This window comes from Carettochelys insculpta, chromosome 3, assembly GCF_033958435.1.
Source record: "Carettochelys insculpta isolate YL-2023 chromosome 3, ASM3395843v1, whole genome shotgun sequence".
Lineage (NCBI taxonomy): Eukaryota > Metazoa > Chordata > Testudines > Carettochelyidae > Carettochelys > Carettochelys insculpta.
This window is the reverse complement of record NC_134139.1, coordinates 101,848,618-101,868,259: the sequence shown is the minus strand read 5'-3', so window position 1 is coordinate 101,868,259 and position 19,642 is coordinate 101,848,618. Positions and strand designations below refer to the sequence as shown.

At 45.2% G+C, this 19,642-nt stretch overlaps 1 long non-coding RNA gene across 2 annotated transcripts in view; it reads left to right on the top strand.

The window, feature by feature from the left end:
• Positions 1–19,642, top strand: part of LOC142010394 (uncharacterized) — a 162,694-nt gene that overhangs the window by 66,826 nt on the left and 76,226 nt on the right. The window contains exon 1 of one of the 2 annotated variants that reach the window (XR_012644782.1): positions 3,805–4,017. The exons of the other annotated variant lie outside the window; for it this stretch is intronic. This is a non-coding gene — a long non-coding RNA (uncharacterized LOC142010394). Of the gene's footprint in view, positions 1–3,804; positions 4,018–19,642 lie in introns of those variants that run through there. 2 annotated transcript variants of the gene reach the window in all.

Genomic DNA, 19,642 nt, shown 5'->3' with positions numbered 1-19,642 from the left:
ACACTTAAGAATGTATGTAACTCCCTTAGTATCAATAGGACTGAAGCATATTCTAAAAGATAGGTAAGTACTCCTGATGAGAGAAGGTCTTTGCATTCGTGAATCTGGCCTGACATAATTACTGGAGAATATTCTTGCCAAGTGAATTCTGAATTTGTAAAATTGTTTATATTATTCATATTTGCCATTAAAATGAGAATGCTTACACAATAGCTCTGAGCATTTGGAAAATAATTTAGACATACAATAGCCACCCAGAGTATTAATACTTATACTGAGAAATTAACTACAGATAGTCCCCAGTTTATGAACCGGTTATGTTCCGAACAGCTGGTTGCAACTCGATTTAGTCATAAGTTGGAAATACCCTTATACTGTAATCCCTCGAGGTACGTGAGGGTTGCATTCCATGCAACCATTGTGTGCCTTGAATTTTGCGTAAGCTGGGGAGGCTTGGGCTGGGGCCCAGGGAAGGGGTGGGCGGGTTAAGCCTGGGGTGGATTAGGGCAGCAGGGGTGGTGGGAGGGTGCAGTTGAGTTGGGCTGTGCAGCGGGTTGGACCCGGGCAGCAGGGGGTTGGTGAAGGGGTTGAGCCCAGCCAGGGGGTTGGAGCGAGGGCTGCGGGGGAGGCGAGTTGGATCTGGAGCCCCGAGCGCTGGAGGTTGGGAGCCCCGGGCACAGGTTGAAGCTGGAGCCCCATGTGTCGGGGAGTGTGAGCTGAGGCCGTGGGCAACTGGGGGGGTTGAATGGGGTGAACTGTGGTGGGGGGTTAGCTGGTGGGGATACAGCCTGCTGTGCCTGCAGCAGCCGACAGCTGGAGCCCTGTGCATGCTGGTGGCTGACAGCCCAGCGTGTGCTGGGGGCTGGTCATCTGGCAACTGGTGGGGTTAAGCCAGGTGGAGGGGGAATTGAATGGGGGGTGCATTGGGGCAGGGTGCTTGAGCAGGGGACAGGTTGAAGCCCTACACATGCTTAGGGTGATCTGGGGCCACATGGGGGTTAGGAGGGTTGGGTCCAGGTCCGTGGAGGTTGAGGCTGGGTGGAGGGTTGAGGCCCAGGTGTGCAGGGGGAGGGGTTGGGGCACGGGGGTTGGAGCCAGGTCCGCAGGAGTAGGAGGGAAACCCCAAGCATGCAGCTGGACCCTCTGCTGGTGGAGGTGAGCTGGGGTGCGTGGGGGGCGCGTGCTGGAGGTTGATCATAAGTACAAATGGTTGTAAGTCAATGTGTTCGTAAGTCTGGGACTGCCTGTATGTCAGTAGCAGCCTGGAATATTTTTTATCCTTTCCTGGAATTCTCTTGGGAATCTATTCATGTATATTCTACCTGAGATGTTATTCACTGACATTAAGTCTCTCAGCCCCTTTGGCTCTGGCATTTTTTTCTGCTACTTTCTTGACTGTTAAACAGTCCTCATGTATGTGATCTGGGAGCTATTGTGTTTGGATTTTCCGTAATGCATGCGTTAAACTGTACCTTGTGCTCTGTTGTTGTACCTGAAGCTGTGTAGATTTTATGTGACGTGCACTATTAATTATGTTGCATTGTGATCATATAATACATTTAAGAAAGGCAAATTCATCAATTATTTATTCCAAATAAGAGACATCTACTATTAAACCTTTTCCATGTTTGCTCTCAAGAGTCCAGTTTTAATACCCCATTCGGCCATGCCATCTACAGACGCAGGATAAATTATGGCTGCCTGCCCTATGTGCTCAGGAGAGGATTCAAAGATCTCCTTACATAAATGAATCTTTGATGGAGGTAATTGTTATTCAGTGGCTTGCACTTCTGGAGAATAAACTGAGGGGCTGTTTCTCTTTCACTGAGCACCCCAAAGAATAGGACTACCTGGACAAGGGCTGACCTCTGCACCAGTTGTTGCAAGATAGCATTGTGAAGATCAGTGCAGCACTTGCTACATAGTTATGTGGTGGTAACTAGCTTCAGAAAGCACACTCATCACCATTCACTCTGAAAAAAATGAAGCTTGTCCCTCCAATCTGTAGGTACAGGTTGAACCTCTCTCCTCTGGCACGCTCAGGACCTGACCAGTGCTGGATGAGAGAATTTGCTGCACCATGGGAGGTCAATATTGTCTAGCACATCACCAACACTTCAACTGCTTACTGGGCTCTTAGAAGACATTTAGGGGTAAATTAGAACTAAATAACTGCACAAAACACTGACAGCCAGGACTGGTGGCTGTCAAACTTTATGGGACCATGGGAAACTTGCCACACACATGATAAGTGGTCATCTGGCTACCTATAATCATTCTGGATTACAGAGTTTGCCAGATGAGATAGTTCAGGATTAGAGAGGTTCGACCTGTATAATATAGCCATATACATGGATCATTCAAAAAATGTGGAGCCTGATATGCTTGGTTTCAACATTTTCAAAGATCCAAATACTCTGATGCATTTATTAGAAGCTGTTTTATTTAAAAAATTCGTGCAGAACTTGTATGAGAACATATTGAGGTGAGTGATTTATGAAAGCGTTAATCTACACTACTGCAGAAGATTTACCCACTCAGGGTTGATCTTTCAAGGTTTGATTTTATGTGTGCATGAAATCAAGCTCTTGGGTCAAAGTCAACCTCTGTTCTCCTTGCAAGAGGTGAGGAGAAGGTCAGGGCAAAGGGAGAAACTCTCCCGTCGACCTTCCTCTGTTAAGACAGACAAGTAAGCCGAGCATACATACATCACTTTTAGCTACACAACTGGCATAGCTAAAATTATGTATCTGCGATTGATTTCTATGTCTAGTGTAGACATAGCCAAAGATTTTAAAACTGAAGAGTGAAATCTGAACAGTGATAAAGTACCTCCATAAGAATGGCTTGTTCCCAAAGGAAATCTGTGAGGAGATAGTAGCAATGCTGGGGGATGATGCCCTTTTGTATACAACAGTAAAAACTGGGCGGCTGAATTTAAGCAAGGGAGAATCAGCACTGAGAATAAGCTAAAATCAGGTGTACCCTAGGGAATGTTGATGTCTGCAAGACGGTGACAAATGACAGATCATCATCAGTCAGGCACATAGCTGAGACAGCAGGCATCGATGCTGGGTCAGTGCATGTCAGCTTCAGTGAAGGCTTAGGGATGACAAAGGTGTCATCAAGATGGGTGCCCTGGATACTTAGCGCTGATCAGAACAGAATACGACTTGACGTTTCCAGGGAACTTATGGGACTGTTTACTTCTCCAGGAAAACGTATCTCCCCTCACATCCCAGGTTTCAGTGATTCCAGCATTCAGTGTGGCCTTCAATTACTTGCCCATTCACTACGCTCTCTTCCCCAAGTTGAAGGAATAGCTCATTGGAAAGATTTTCTGTGATGGCTTGTTCTTAGTAGTCAAGGAGTTTCTTGATATGCTGGAAGAGGGTTGTTTGTTTGTTTGTTTGTTTGTTTGTTTGTTTGTTTTTTACAATACAGGCATAGCCAGACAGCAACCGTGCTGCACCAAACACATGGCTCCTAAGTCAGGTTATACTGGCAGAAAAAAACCACTTGAATGCAAATCATATTTTGTCACATGCATAACTTTCTGAACACCCCACATATCACCATGTAGATCCTGTACCTCTTCCTTATCTCCCTCTGTGGCTTAGCCTTTTTGAGCTGTAAAAATGCCCTGTTCTTGGAGTCATTTGTGCTAGGTTATTTTTAATCTTGCAGGCTCAGGACTGAAGCTTCCCAGGGGATGAAGCTAGGGCAGTACCAAAGCAACAATCTCATTTTACCTTGCATCAGAACTGTCACTTTATTTTTGTATTTTACAGTCCTGCAGTTCCTCCTACGCTGTCACTGAATGCATTAAATTATATAAAGGCACAATCCTGTGACACCTTTGAACCAACCTCTGAAGGGAAACAGTTTCTCTCTCTTCCAAAGCTGAATGCAGAAAATCTGCATGCAAATGCTATTGCAAATCCGATTAAATGGATGGACTCAAGGAAAGTCAGGAGCAAATACAAAAAGAAGTCCTGTGGCACCTTAAAGACTAAGGTATTTTGGAGTATAAGCTTTTGTGGGCAAAGACCCGTTTTGTCAGATGCATGAGTTGGGGGGAGGGGGGTGTCCAGAGGAGGGTTTAAAGAGGGAGTCTCTGTCAAGGGGCGGGCCATAGTTGACAATGTCTGTTCAGATACGGAGGATGTGGCCCATTATCAGCAGCTAATGTGGAGTTGTGAACATCAAGAATGGAGAAATCAAGTCAATTCAGTCAGGGTAGATGTGGCCCACTTGTGGAGGTGTGAACATCAAGGGTGGAGAAACTGCTTTTATAATTGGCCAGTCACTCTCAGTTTCAGTTCCATCCTTGGTTGACAGTGTCAAATTTGCAAATGAATTGCAGCTCTGTAGTTTCTCTTTGGAGTTTATTTCCTAAGTTTTTTTTTGTTTTGTTTTGTTTTGTTTTGTTTTGTTTTGTTTTAGGACTGCTACTTTTAAGTCTGTTACACAGTGTCGAAGGAGATTGAAGTTTTCTCCGACCGGTTTTTGTATGTTACCATTCCTGATGTCTGATTTATGTCCATTTATTCTTTTACAGTTTTCTTCTTTCCTCTCTGACTTGTGCTCAAGTGCTAGTGAATTTGGATGGTTAAATGGTCTTTGGGCAGCTCAATAGCTGGGTTTGATCCAATTTTGTTAATACTGCTAAACTATAGCAGAAAACTAACACTTTGCATAAGGCCTGGGACTAAAAACAGGAGCTCTTGGCAATTTTTATAGCTAAGTCGCACATTTACTGTGTGCTCTTTGCAAGTGACTTAACATCGCTATGCCCCACTGTGAGATGTGGATAATATCACTCGTCTGCTTATGGTTAGATTAATTAAGGTATTTCAACATCCTCAGACAAAAGTGTTAAAATCAGTGGAATATCTAGCAGTGGAACTGTGTGTGGTCCCCAGTGTCTGGTGGTTGGACCATGAATCTGCCCTCTTCCTCAATGTACCAATTCAGTAAACCAAACTGAATCCTAGTACAGGCAGCCATTCCTTGCCTCCCACCTACTTACCACAGTGTATACTTTCTGTCCCCTGTGGGGATAGGAAGAGACCCTCCAGGTACCTCCACCACCAAAGGGAGCCACCAATTGGCTCAGACACCCCATCCATGAGTGTCAGGAACAGAGGTAAGAGTAAAATCTGGGGAAGAGGGGGTACTTCATGAATTTGCTCAGTCCAGGAGGTGACTGAGACATTTTGAGATCCTTTCCCCCCATGTCATCTCCCAGGCACGTCCTCACAAAGCCCTCAGCACAGTGATAGGGCTCCCTGTGCTTGTATTTGCATAGAGGGTCTGTGAGGAAGTATTGTAGGTGTCAGAGCTGGGGGCTGTGCAGCTCCATCTACTGCTGCTGCTGGGCTGGGGAGAAAGAACATGGAGACCTGGGCAGAGCTGCTAAGTCACGTGATATGAGCTGGCACGGAACATTTGAGGGCATTCATAGCAGCTCTGATTTGGGTAGGTCTTGTGCTAGGGTGCTAATTGCCTGACCCATAGCCCACTGAGTCCCAAGAATGGCTACACTCCTGCTCTAGATAATATAATATAATATAATATAATATAAACTGCACCATGAAGCCTCTAGGGGTTCCAGGCCAGTCAGCCCTGGAAATAAGATCATGGGAGAGATGATCAAATACAGCAGAGAAAGTATGATTCAGGAAATACATTGCCTACGTAATATAGCATGGAAAGAAGGGAAAGGCACCTAAGAAATGTACAAGAACCATGCTAATGACAATACACAAGAAAAGAAGTGCATTGGATTAGCTTAGGAACAAAGCTGAGTTGGGGAAGTGCATTGGCGTGCAAGAACTACAGAACAATCGCCCTAACAAGTCATCTCGGCAAGGTGCTGCTTATGATACTGGTGGAGAGAATGAAATCACAGACATAAGAACATCTAGCAGATGACCAAGCAGGATTCAGGAAGGGTAGAAGTACTGTACAGAAGATATGGGCACTAAGATTGATAGTGGAGAAAGCTCGATGAAAGAACAAGAACATCTACAATTGCTTGTCTATTTTCAGAAGGCATTTGACAGTATAGATCAGAAAGTGACTTGGGTGGTGTTGGAGTTATATGGAGTGGATAGCAGGCTGACACGGTTATTGAAGGATATTGACAACAATGCGGAGGCAGTGGTGAGAACATGTGGAGAGCTGGGAAGCTGGTTTAGAACAAGTAGAGGTATGAGACCAGAAGATCCGATATCACAGAGTATGTTCATCACGCACCTAGAGAGAGCGATGGACGAGATCAAGGAAGAGGTAGAAAGGAGATCCGTGCACGGGATGAGAATCAGCAACTTGAGGTTCGCGGATGATATAGTTATCATTAAAGAAGATGAAGAGAAGCTAGTGAGAATGGTGCAGGTGCTATACAAGAAAGGGAAGCAGTGTGGACTGATTATGAACATTGATAAAACAAAAACAATGGTATTTGGAGACAAGGAAATAGGAAGGAAGATAAATGTAGACAGTATCGAACTAGAGAATGTAGAGAAGTTCAAGTATCTGGGAAGCAATATAACATATGATCTAGGCTGTAAGAAGGAAATAGCAACTAGAATTGTGAAAGGAATAGTGAATTGAAGGTGATTGATAAGATCTGGAAAAGCAAAGAGATTAGCTTAGAAACAAAACTGAGCATCTTGAAAACGTGTGTATTCAGCAGCATATTGTGTGGATGTGAGACATGGGTGATAATGAAAGATTCAAAGAGAAGGATATTGGAATTTGAGACGAGCTGTTATAGACAGATCCTGAGAATAGGATGGATGCAGAAATTCACTAGTGAGGAATTATATAACAAGGTACAGCTGAAAGAGAACCTACCGCAGAAGGTTATACAATGGAAGTTACAGCTACTGGGGTATATCCACAAAATGAATGATGAACAAAAAGTCAAGATCTTGGTATTTTGCATAATGGGTGGTTTGAATAGGAGTTTCAGACCCCACAGAGAATGTGTAGATGATATATTAGATTGGTGCAGAGCTAGTCTGCAGAAACTAAGCCACTGCATACTAGACAGGGAAAGATGGAAGAAAATAGTGAGGGAGGCATCGGACACCAATGCATGTTGAGCCTATGCTGATTGTTGATGATGATGATGAATATTATATTATATTATATTATATTATACATTTGACAACTTCTGCATACTTTTCTTAGCATTCCTTTAATACTATGCAGTATACATTGACAACATGTACTGCAAGAGGTCCTTCAGAACTGGTTTTTGTTGAGCTTGTCAAGATATACCTGTGTTTTGCATAGTATTCCTGTTAGGCAATCACATACTACATCATAACAGTTCCATCAGAGACATTTGGGTGTAAGCTGTCAATGTGTAATGAGATTAGTATGCATTGCATAGTGTAGTATTGCACTAATAATACAGAGCTATATCTGATACAGTGTAATCTAGGAGATTTAAATACTGCTTTGTAATGGATAAGTAATGCATGCTGTGTTGTAAAATATTTTGGAAATTTCAGTATCTGCTGTTGTCTGCAGAAAGAGCAGATGCTTCTGGTAAAGAAAATAAATAACTTGGCTTTTTAAATTTTTGTTATTTTAAAATATTACCAGAAATGATCTAGTCACTATCACAGTTGAATAATGACCTGTACATATTCCCGCTTGCAGATGAAGTTGTTTTTGATCCGAGGAGTACAAAACTTGCCAACCTCTGAGTAAATAATACACCCAAATTGTTTCAACACGTATGATCAAACTGCTGGGTTCAGCTGCCCAGAACCACATAAAGTTTGCATTCATCATGGTGGCAATGGCCATGTCAGCTTCCGGTGTGCTTCATGCCTTTTTAAAATGTGCAGTTTATAAACCATTTGAAAACAAGTGCATTTGAAGCCATATAAAATCAACGTGTTATTTTCACAAAGAGTTGGTGAGAGTACATTCACCCCCACCCAGCTGAGGCGAGGCCTACAAATCATTTTCAGTGACCTCTCCAGAAAGTTCACCAGGCTGTCCTGATTAAATTCAGCATTGTCAGGGCAATATGAGACTTCTGAGAGCCAGAGTAAATATAGGAAAGGAGAACCCTTATTTTAGAGAGAGGTTTTGTAGGTGGGGGCTGGGCAAATAATACTGTAAGTTTTTATATTTGTTCCATAGGCCTTACCACCCTAGTATCTTTCCACCTGATAATTATTAATGAATTTATCCTCATAAAACCCTTGTGAAATGGTGAAATACAATTTTCATTTTATACATGGAGCGGCTGAGGAGGAGACATTGACTTGCCTAAGATCACACTGAAAGTCTGCAGAAGAGTTGGGACTCATATCTTACCTCTCAGCACTCCAGCCAGTGTGTGTGGATTTAAGAAAGCTCTGAGAGCACTTACCAGAACAAGTCCCACAGGGCAATGCCTCATATCACCTGCTGTGAGGCACCTAGATAGAGATATAATGAGTATTCTCAAAGGCAGAAAAACTAGGCAACTAGGCAATATTTATGACAAAAATGTAGGTGCCTGAAAGGTTAAGTGGCAGCTGAATAAAGGCTTTGAGGATCCCAGTGGAATTAAACACCCAAGTCTTTTCCTGCATCTGGGCCTGGCATCAGAACTAAAATTGCCTGATAGTCCCGTGCCTTAACTACAAGACAATCTTTCTATCCTATGGGCTAGGTTCTTCCACCCTCATTTATATGAAGTAGTACTTTACATTCACTAGTGCTCTGCCATTTGCTTTGGAAGCAAGTAAGGTGGCAGAATTGGGTCCAAGTATAATATTACAGAACCAACTATACCTACACATAAAGCCCAGTGAATATGCATATACGATGTTTATCTTTTTCCTATGGCAGAAATAGATACTCCAGATAAAGTTTCAGAAGGAAGGGGGAACAATAAAAGAGCACAATAGTAAATATACAAGAGGGCTTGTGAATCTAGAAGGCTAAAAGGCTGCTTCATTAATGACTAAATAGCTTTTGGGTGCAGAAGTAAAATGATAAGTGGAAAGCCACTTAGAGAAATGGAGTTGACACGTAATCAGCAGAACAAAAAGAAATACAAGTAGCAGCTCTTGAATGAATCATGGGGCATAGTAATGCCTAAGTAAGGAAGAAAAGCAGTCCTGTAGCACCTAAAAGACTAACATTATTTAATAGGTGATGAGCTCTCATGGGACAGTCCCACTTCTTCAGGTCTGGAGAATACTGATAACTGAGAGAAAAAGAGTTTTAAAAAGATAAAAAGAAAGAAAGAAGAAATAAAATCGTTAGTCTTTAAGGTGCTACAGGGCTGCTTTTTTGTTTTGTGAAGATACAGACTAACACGGCCACTTCTCTGTGGCTTAGCAAGCAAGGAAGGAAGAAGCTGACAGAAAACGAAAAGGCAAAAAAATAGATCAGACAGGGACAACACCAGTGATGTGACAGGTACCATGAGTACGAGAAATACCCAGTATTAGAGCCAACAGAAAGAAAACACTTGCAAATATATTGCAAATATATTGCAAGTACAACAATGGAGTGAAGGGTAACAGCACTTTATTCACGCAATAAAGAAATAAACTGCATATTCAAAAAGAATGGCTAGTGCTACACGTGACATAAAATGTAGATGTGGACATAAGCACCGCCACTGTGGGTGTTTTGGGGCTGGAGGACCTATGGAAAAAAGTAGTGGGTGCTCAGCACCAACCAGCCACCTGCTGATCAGCTATTAGACACAGCTGTCAATCCCCACTGATCAGCTGGGTCATGGTGAGTGGGAGTTGCTGTGGGAGGGTGTGGAGTGGGGGTAAGTAGAGGAGGGGCCAGAGTGAGTCTTGGGAGAAGGGTTGGAGTGAGGGGTGGAGTAGGGGTGGAGCACAGAGCAGGAAAGCAGAAAGTCAGTGCCAGTGGGTATAGACACAAATTAATATAAAGCAGAAACTTAAATAGAGGCAGTCAAAAATGCACAAAGCTTGGTTAATGATTTACAGTAATGAAATACAATTAAAACAAATGTTAATGAAACAGTTCTTGAGTACAAGAGAACCCAGACGAGATGTAGTCGGTGCTGTATTCACTAAAGCCTGGAGTCTACTCTTCAGTCCTTGGTGCAATAGATGACCAATGCTACTCCTGGCAATGCTAAATACAGCTTGAACCTGTCTAGTCCCGAACTCTCTTGGCTGTCAACATCCATAATCTGGCATGATTTTTAGAGTCTGATGAGCACTTATCATAGGTGTGGCCAAGTTTCCCATGGTCCCATAAAGTTTGTTTCTAGCCACCAGTCCTGGCTCTCAGTGTTCTGTGCTGTTATTTAGCTGTAATTTACCTCTAAATGTCTTCTAGGAGCCCAGGAAGCAGTGGAAGTGTTGGTAATGCTGCTAGACAATACTGACCTCCTGTCGTCTGGCAAACTCTCTTGTTCAGCACCTGTCAGGGCCTGAGGGTGCCAGGTGGGAGAGGTTCAGCCTGTATTTGGTTTAAAGTTGCCAGCAATCTGCAGTGAGCAGCAGAACTGCCAAAGCTATGTTGTGTTTAACCCTTGAACATAAGTCATGAGTTAAACTTCAACAAATGGATGTTGGAGACAGAAAAGTATCAAAACTCTGTGAAAAAAGAGCCACCAGTTCAAACCAAATATACCACAGAAACTCAGCTCAGTGATAGTGTCTATCTTGTGTGTACTGAGCGTTATAAATACTCCAGTGTTGGGCTGATTATCTCTGCTTTCCCTTTGTATTGCTGTAGCACAGGACTCCTCTATCTTAGCTGTAGTAGTAAATGAAAGCTGGAGGGAACATGCTGTTTTGAACTTGTCGTCTGCTCATGCTCTCCTGTTTACGCAGCTAGTTCAAACTCATGCTTGTTTGTCTTCCTGGGAAGCACACATCTTACACCTATGGGTGCAGACCTACCCTGGAATACTTAAGAGCTGGGTGTTGCTGTTGGCATGGTAGCAGGTCTTCAAGTATTAACAAGGTGTAGTATTGCATTGGATAAACAGAAGTCCAAAGTTCTTGCAGTTACTCAGGAGCTTGCACTACAAAACATTAACATAGAACCATTCCCTGATGCTGTGCTGTTCATGCACTTGTGTCTGACATTGCTATTTTAATTTCCTGACCCAGTTTTGTTTTTCTGTTCTGTTAGCCTTCTCTGGCAATGTTTAACTTATTTAGTTAAAATTAGCATTGTGTTATGTTGATTCAGCGCAAGGCTCCTGGGATTTTTCTCTATAAAGCGAACCTGATCTTTAGCTATGATTGCTTAATGTCTGCATAACTTTGTGTCTCTTGTTCCTAACACCCAACTTTGGTGGCCGGTCTGGTCAGAGGAGCAATACGTTCCCAAAACAAACAGGAAAAGCATTTACACCAGCCAGGTTTCTTCCATTTCCCTATTTTTGGCAATGGGTTGCCAACTTTCACGCTGCAGATGAGCAGCCCCAACTCTTGTATATCTCCTTGCCCCTCATTAGACATTCCTCTTCACGGCTTCCTGTGCCTCCCCAGGCCCTCACTATCTTCCCTTTCTGTTCACCCGCTTTGGGCCTCTCCTTGTCCCCCCATGCCTGCCTCCTGGCCTTTAGTACCTCCCCTCCCTGCTCCCATTACCCCCTTATCCCGCCTTACCCTTAACCTGGCAGGCCTTCCCATGCTTCTGCTGTCCCATGGGTTGTCCCAGAACCACTCTGCTGTGGTGCCCACAGCAGCAGCTCCAGCAGGTAGGCAGGAACTGGAAATAACTAGTTTGGGTTGGAACTTTAAAGTCCACACACACATGTTGCTGCTGCCAGGGATGTGCATGCAGCGTGCTCTCCCGTTGGATGCCTCAAGGGAGCTTTCTCTCACACCTCCCTGAATTTTATGTGTTTTTTAAACAAAGATAGGAATCCTCCCCACACACTCCCCCTACCCATCCCTTTATGCTCTTGGAGGGGAGCAGGTGCCTGGAGACTCAGATTCAAGAGCTGAATGAGGGGGAACTTTTAAGTCCCTTAACAGTCACGTGCATGCCGCTAGCATGCATAGTTAGGCTACTTCTGCACTGTAGGGATTTGTCGACAAAACCCGTGGAGCATCCACATTCCCAAGGCGTTCTGTCGGCAGTAAATTGACGGAAAGGGTGCTTTTGTCTACAGCGTTATCCCACTTCCCATGAGTCATACCGCTTCAGTCAACAGTGATCTGTCCACAGAAGGCCAGTCTGGACATTCTGGGGGGCTTCTGTCAACAGAAAAAGCCTCCCATGTGCCATGCAGGTGCCCTGGGGGACGTCCTGCCCACAGCAAACGGAGCTCTATGGATCCTGCCTCCGACCATTCTTAAAGCCACAGGGAGCCCAGGAAACCCTGAGGCAGGAAGCTGAGCATTGGAGCAGCAGCGTGCCATGCATGCTTATGGCCATGCCAGGCATCAGCAAGGCAGAGGCACAAGTGCCATGAGACACCCCCACCCCCACCCCCGGCCCTTCGGAAAACCAGCCATAGGGGTCCCAGCAGCCACCCAGGGGCACGAAGCATCAGCTCCCTTCCCACCCGCCCCCCCGGACTGGGGCTGAAGTCCAGGCCTTGTTGGACTTGTGGGATGAGGAAAAGACCTTCCTCAACCCCAAAGCAAAGTGCCAGCATGCCCCTATGTACTCCTGGCTGGACACCACCCTGGCAGCACAGGGCCACCCCACCCACACCATGGAGCAGGTGCAGACGAAGGTGAAAGAGATCCACTGGGGCTACACCTGGGTGGGCCTGTGATGCCAGCCACAGATCTGGGGCAGAACCTGTGAGTGCCCCTACTACAGACAGCTGCACAAGCTCCTAGGGGCAGACGACACATCCCCTCCACCTGCCCCCATTGACACAGTAGAGAAGGCCTCCCTGCTCACAGCCAGAGCCCAAGGAGGAGAAGCAGCACCCCAAGACCCAAACCCCACTGGAGGCAGACATGGGTCCAAGGCAAGTGGCAGCACCCTTGTCATCACCACTGAGTTGGGTCCCTGCAGCAAGGCCACCTCCAGGGCACCCCCAGAGCTGGGTGATGGTCCCTCTGGTAAGTACCCTGTGCATGTCCCACCCAGACCCAGCAGGCAGCCCCCAGGCATGGTGCCAGCCTGCTGCCAGCCTCATGGGAGACCGGATGAGCCCCAGGCCCGTTGCGGGGGGGAAGGCTGCTAGTCCCTGTCATGGCTGGAAGTGGGCTAGCCACATGGGCGACAGCCTGATCCCAGATACACTGAGGAGCGCAAAAGGAGGGGACTAAACACAAGTCAGGCACTGTGGGAGGGAGTCCCTGGGCCTGGGGGAGGGTCCCTTGCCCCTTCCCATCCCTTTTCTCCGAGCTGTCTGGGAACCTCCCCATGAGACGCCCCCCCCCCCAGCAGCAGGGCTGTGTGAAGGTGGGATGGCACGGTCCCCCAGGGATGGGGCTTCTCCCTGCCTCACACCCTGTTCCCACCTCCCCGGGTTCCCGTTGGGTGGGAAACCCCCTGTGCAGGGCCTGCTGCTCAGGAATGCCTTACCTCCTTGAGGAGGGCCCTGACAGTGGATTTTCTTATGCCAAACTGGTTCCTGATAGAGCAGTTGCTGTTGGGGGTGGTGAGTTTCCAGAGGGTGACTGTAACCCAGTTCTTCACGGGGATGGTGGGCCGCAGCCGGGTGTCCTGTCTCTGGAGGGCAGGGGCAAGTCAGGCACAGAGCTCCAGGAACGTGGCCTTCTGCATTCGGAAGTTCTGGAGCCACTGCTGGTAACCCCACTGCCCCATGACCAGCCAGTCCCAGCAGTCAGAATTGGTGCAGTACTTCCAGAACCGCCTGTGCAGCCAGGAGCTTGAGCACGGGTGGGCCCATGCAGCAGCAATGGTCTGCTCCTGAAAACTGGTGCCAGGCTTGCCCTCTGTGAGAGGAAGAGGACAGCCATGATGAGGTGCAGCAGGTGCTGAAGCATCTCTCTTTGGGACTAGTGCAAGTCCAGGGGCTGCTCTGGCACCATGGCTAGCTAGAAAGCACTCTCTCTCTCCACAAGCATCAAAGCCCTGCTCTAGCAGCCGTGCTGTCCCTTGTGGAGGTACCCAAGACTCAGCATGGACAGGGAACGGACTTTGGGGCAGAGGGAGCCTTTAAGGATGCGTCTCGCCGTGACTTCTAGAAGGGGCTGGCCATGTGACCCTGTCTGACCATGTTCTGGGAGCCGTTCTGTCAAGGGAGCAGCTGGGAAGTTTGACTGCTGTCTGTTAACAGAGTGGATAACTTTTTTCTGTTGACAGATCGCTCTAATGTACATGTAGCCTTAGAGGGTAGAGGAGGAAAGGGGATGCACAGTCACAGGCTAGCTGGACTGAAGGTGAATCACCAGAATCATGCTTCTATTCTGATTGGCTAGAACCAAAGATGGGTGGATTCCAGGAGCCAACTGAAAAAAAACATTAAGACACAAGCCACTGTAAAATTCCTGAATGTCAAAACAAAACAACTTAGCCAACAAGCAAACAGGAGCCAACTCAGCTGAAAACAAGCTGAATTTCTGTATATTTTAGGCTGAAAAGGCACCCACAGTAGCCTGCAAAGGAAGCTGACCATGAGCAACAGGTGTCGGCCCAACAGGGGAAGATAAACTCCATCCCAGCCCCATCCTTCCCAAGGCCTCTCCCCTTCAGCAACCTTCCATCACCACCCCTGCCCCTTGAGCCAATCCCCACCTCACCTCAGTTCAATCCTTCCTGGCCACCCAGAGGGACCCACTCTTCCCAGGCAGTTGGGGAGCACAGGCAATTTTGGAAAGGCAATGCCTTCCCTTTCCTACATTACCCACAGCCCATGAAGCTGACGAATGTACAGCCGTAGCTGAATTATTCTAAAGATTCACTGACTCATGCTTGCACTTTCTATAACGAGGCTGCAGACTGTTGACCCTCTTTTCCCCCATTGTTCAACAGTATTTATAACTTCCATTCTATTTGTTCTCATACCACTCGTCTTACATTACACAGCACTTTCCAGTAGTGCCTTAACCAATCAGAGTATACAGCTGTCTCATGTTCTCTCATCCGCTCCCCAGGAAGAGCTGTTTGTGCAGTGGAATGTTTGATTTCAATAGGGATTTACAGTTTGGGTTGGCTGCTTTTGATTTAAATATAAACTATTTTTTAGTATCTCCCATATAACTGAGCGAGGAGTTTTATGATATTATTTTCTATATAGCTCTGTTCCATCTAAGTTCTTATAACTCACTCATCACCTTAGCCCTTGAGCATGTTCCAGTAGTGCGTTAGGCACTGCGTCGTCACAACTGTCACATTGTGTATTCATTCGTTCTCTTCCAAGGGGGAGAATTATGAGGAGGATCTTGTTCTGGTTTGGTTCTAAAACTACGCATGTTGCTATGTATTTAGGAGATGGCAAGCTCAAAGAAACGTGATTTGCACTTGGAGCAGAATGTGGTCAGTTGTAGGATGATCTTTAGTTCCTAGTGAAATTCATTCCAGAGTCTCTGATGGACCCCTGGGAAAGTCCTGTTTTTAGCACAGATAAGATCTCTCTTTATTGTGGGGTTTTGTGTCTCTTATGGACATTGACTCAGAAGCTGAAGTCCTTTTCCATCCTCTCATTTAGCTTTCCCACCTCACTACACTTCCTAACTCCAGCAGTCGTGATCAGCGCAATTGTAATGGCCTGAGTGGCATGTTGGAGTAATTCCACATTTCTGAGATAAATCAAATGTACCTGTTCAGTGCTGTAGTCTGAAATTTTTGGATGCCTCGCTTCAGAGGAAATTGGCTTCGGTCTCATGAAATATGCATATCTAGATCTAATGGCCTCAGTAACTGTCTTTGCTTTCACATACATTTTCAGTCTTTAACATTTATACTGAAGAAGATTTAAAGATAATTACTACATGAAACAAAGTAGCTAACAAGCAAACAGATGCACAAGTACCTTTTCTCTTATTACTCTCAAACTTTAATATGAATCTGGAAAAATTAAGTTTAATGCCATTTTTTTATACCCTGTACTTAGGACAAAACAAAATATACTCACATGAATCTAGTAGGTGTCAATAAAAGTATCTACAGTTATTGGCATTCAGTTCTTTGCTATACATACTTGTTTTTCACATGAGTTTCATTGAACTGAATAATTTTAAATGAAATAGAAATAAATTAAACAAATTTGTTTGAGTTAAGATCCAGAACTTAAAAATCTTATATTGTGTATTTAATTATTTATCTTTATATGCTATAATAATTATTTCCAGTGACTAATATGTAGATTTTTAAAGTTAATGTGCATGTATGTAAGCTATAAACCTAAACCAATACATTAAAGAAGTAGAAAAGTCAGTTTTATAGTGAAAAAATGTCCATATATTGTAAATGTAAATAATTGTTAATTACAATGTAAATATCAAACTGATATATTAAATTTTAGAGATTTCTTCACAGGTTGATGATTATAAGGAATTTTCTGAATTTATGTCACTGTATTAACATAGACTATATCAGGGTCAGCAACCTTTCCAAGGCAGAGTGCTGAAATTCGATTTTTTGACCTCTGCGTAGTCGGAGTGGTCATGATACTTTTCAAAGTCACTAAGGTTATGTCTACACGACCTACTTATTTCAAAATAACAGATACAATTTTGAAATAACTTTGGCATTGTGTAAACAACACACACTATTTCAAAATATTTGCCTAATAGCAGGGCATTATTTCGATTCTGGTAAACCTCATTCTATCAGGAATAGCACTTATTTTAAAATAGATATTTTGAAATAAGTGCCATTTAGGTGAGGAAAAGGACTATTTTGAAATAAGTAGCCTCCAGCCCATCCCCATCTGGCCAGAACCAGATATAGAACGTACAGCCTGCCAGTGAGTTGCAGCATGCTGCAGGCTCACCAGGCATGTACTGTTTACCCAGTGCACCAGCCGCAACATGAGCCAGGCCAAGGGTGGTGAGCTGCCCCGCTCAGGATCTCAGTGGGAGAACCCAGCCTCCCAGGGGTCATCCCTGGCCTGACAGAGATGGGCACCTTCCTGGTTGAGTGCGGAGATCCAGGACCTCATCAAGGTCTGTGGGGAGGAGGCCAACCTCCAGGATCTCTTTCAGCCTCACAGACGGGAGCTGAGGCAGGCCTATGCCAGGGCCAGAGAGTGCAGATCCCACTCCAGTGCAACATCCATCACCGGCCCCTATTACGCGGCACTCCACAGCATTTTGTGGGGCAGAACCATACCATTGCTACCCCACGTGACTAACTCTGGGCTGGAGGAGCTGGTCATTGTCTGCCCGGGGTGTGGGGGGGAACGCTGCTTGAGGCAAGGAGGAGCCTAACGAGGGCAAGCATGGAGCTTGCCCTGGGAACAAACGTGAGGGACACAGCTGCACTGAGAAGCTCAGTGTTTTTTTACTGATATTGTTATATGCTTTTATGGATTTTATGGACAAGTCCAATTTTATCTTGGTCGCTAGAGACTATAGCTTATGGTGCCACAGCAGAACATAAGGGGTGTGAATTAATTGCAAAGAGTTTCGGGCCTAGCAGTGTGGAAACTAATACAGTGGAAGTGGAAGTTGGATGTGAAGAAGAGGATGAAAATGGGGTAGCCGCTGCAGAGGGAGAAGTCCGGAGTGAGGAGCAAATATGCTGTGCTCCAAGTCCTAAATAAGGGTGGAGGTGAGAGGTGGGTGAAGTGTTGAACTGGGGAAAAGGGAGGGCTGCTTCTCAGTGATGGCCCGCTCCACTGAGAGTGATTGTGCTACTTATTACGAAACTGACGTAGTTATAGCTGTGGCTTACACCACACTACTAACAGGAGGAATAGGATTACACCCAAAAGGAAAAGAAACACCCCCTGGTGTTTTTCTAACTCCCAGTAGTTCTCTAAAATAGCCCACGAGTTGGTGGAATTCATTGGCTGTTATCTATCCTGATTTCTAAGAGCTGTTATCTATCCCCAAGAAGTGTGAGTTTTGAGTTTCAGGGGACAGGACTTAAGGATTAATAGGAGAAAGTGACGTACAGACACAAACAACACTTTGTTCTGTAGAACATGAAGGTTCAGCGGACCACGCTTCCCAGCTGAGGCAGCTTGCTTTCAGAACTTCCCGGTCATTGGCTCAAAGCCCTCTTGGGGGTCCTGGGGCGTCTTTGCCTCAGCCTTACACATGACCCTTACAGACTCATAAAACTGAAGACATACACACGGCAATACACATAGCTATGGCAGGGTATCAAAAGAAAAGCCAGAGACAAAATGCAACTGCTAACTTTTACTTACGCAGCTGAGCAGGTACAGGAACCAAACAATAAAACACTGCATCTGGCTATCTAAGCTATACTGTTACAAATTTCTTCATGGTACCAACAGGTTTTCACACACTACTCTAACTCGTGAGCAGGCGGAAGGAGCGGCGAAGGGTGATCAGTCCTTGTCGCAGACAGCATCCGGTCTCTCCAGGCTTCGCAAGTTCCTCCTCCTCCTTACTTTGTTGTTCCCTTTTATGATCTGCCATTGGGTGGCTCCACCTGAGGCCTGACACATCACATCCTGGTTGCTTCTGCTTCTCTTAGCCTGCAGCCCCTCTCAGCCCCCTCCCCTTTTTACACAACCATACATCCCATAATTCTTTTTCCCTTTTAAAGTATGCAGCTGGCGCCTCTGGGCTGCTAGGTCAGAGGCCATGGCTCTTTTCTATATAGGGTTTTCCTGTTTGTCAATTTTAGACTTGGGGGGTGGCTGCAGACAGTGCAGTCTGCAAGCAATTCAGCAAATTCCATTGCTAACTGGGTAAGACTTCCCCAATTCACTTGGTTCCTTAGTTCTTGGTCTGGAGTTTGTGGTTTAGCCTTTTGTGCTAAGGCATATTTCCCTATCTCGATTTAAAAGGGTCTCTGTACCCTGCCTCCACCCCACGTACCTCACTGTGTTGTTCAAGTGCCCATGCAATTCACCCTAACATGCCCGAGCGTGGCCGTTCACTCAAGGGTCACCAGGTAATTTTGCACAAGGAGAAGGTTTTTTAAGATAGGTGAGTTAGTGGCATATTTAAAGCTCAGATAAAGCAGTGAAATGAGAAAGAATGAATAAGAGAAGATGGATGAGGGTAAATGTAAAAGTTGGGGGAGGGGTGAGAAGAAATAAGGTCAAGAGATTGGAACGGGTGTTGGTCAAAAATTTAGTTGTTGGTGATCAGAGTGAAAGAGGAGACACCAAACAAAGAGGAATGTTGGACCAGGTGGCAACTAAAATGAAAAGATGGAGGATAACTCATGGTTTATAGTGCCCGGTATTTTCTCTGAATACATTTGCAAGAGTTTGTGCAGAGTAGAAGCCTTAGATTTGAAGTGATTGTTGCAGAGGAGGCAATAAGGGTAAAATAGATTTTTTTGTACCAATCATTACTGGAATCTATCTTCATTCTTGGGGTTACAAGAAGGGGGTTGCTAGCTGTCATAATTCTCATTACCTACTCAGCTCAATTTGATTGACCCAAAATTGGCAATTATGGAGTTTTTGAAGGGCGGAGTTCCTCTGCACTCCACATTTTCAAGTGGCTCTGCAGGAAGCCATGGTAGAACTTTTATTCTTGGTAGATTTCCTGGGGAGATTAGATTTTCTCTAGTGAGATCAGCTGCATGTTTC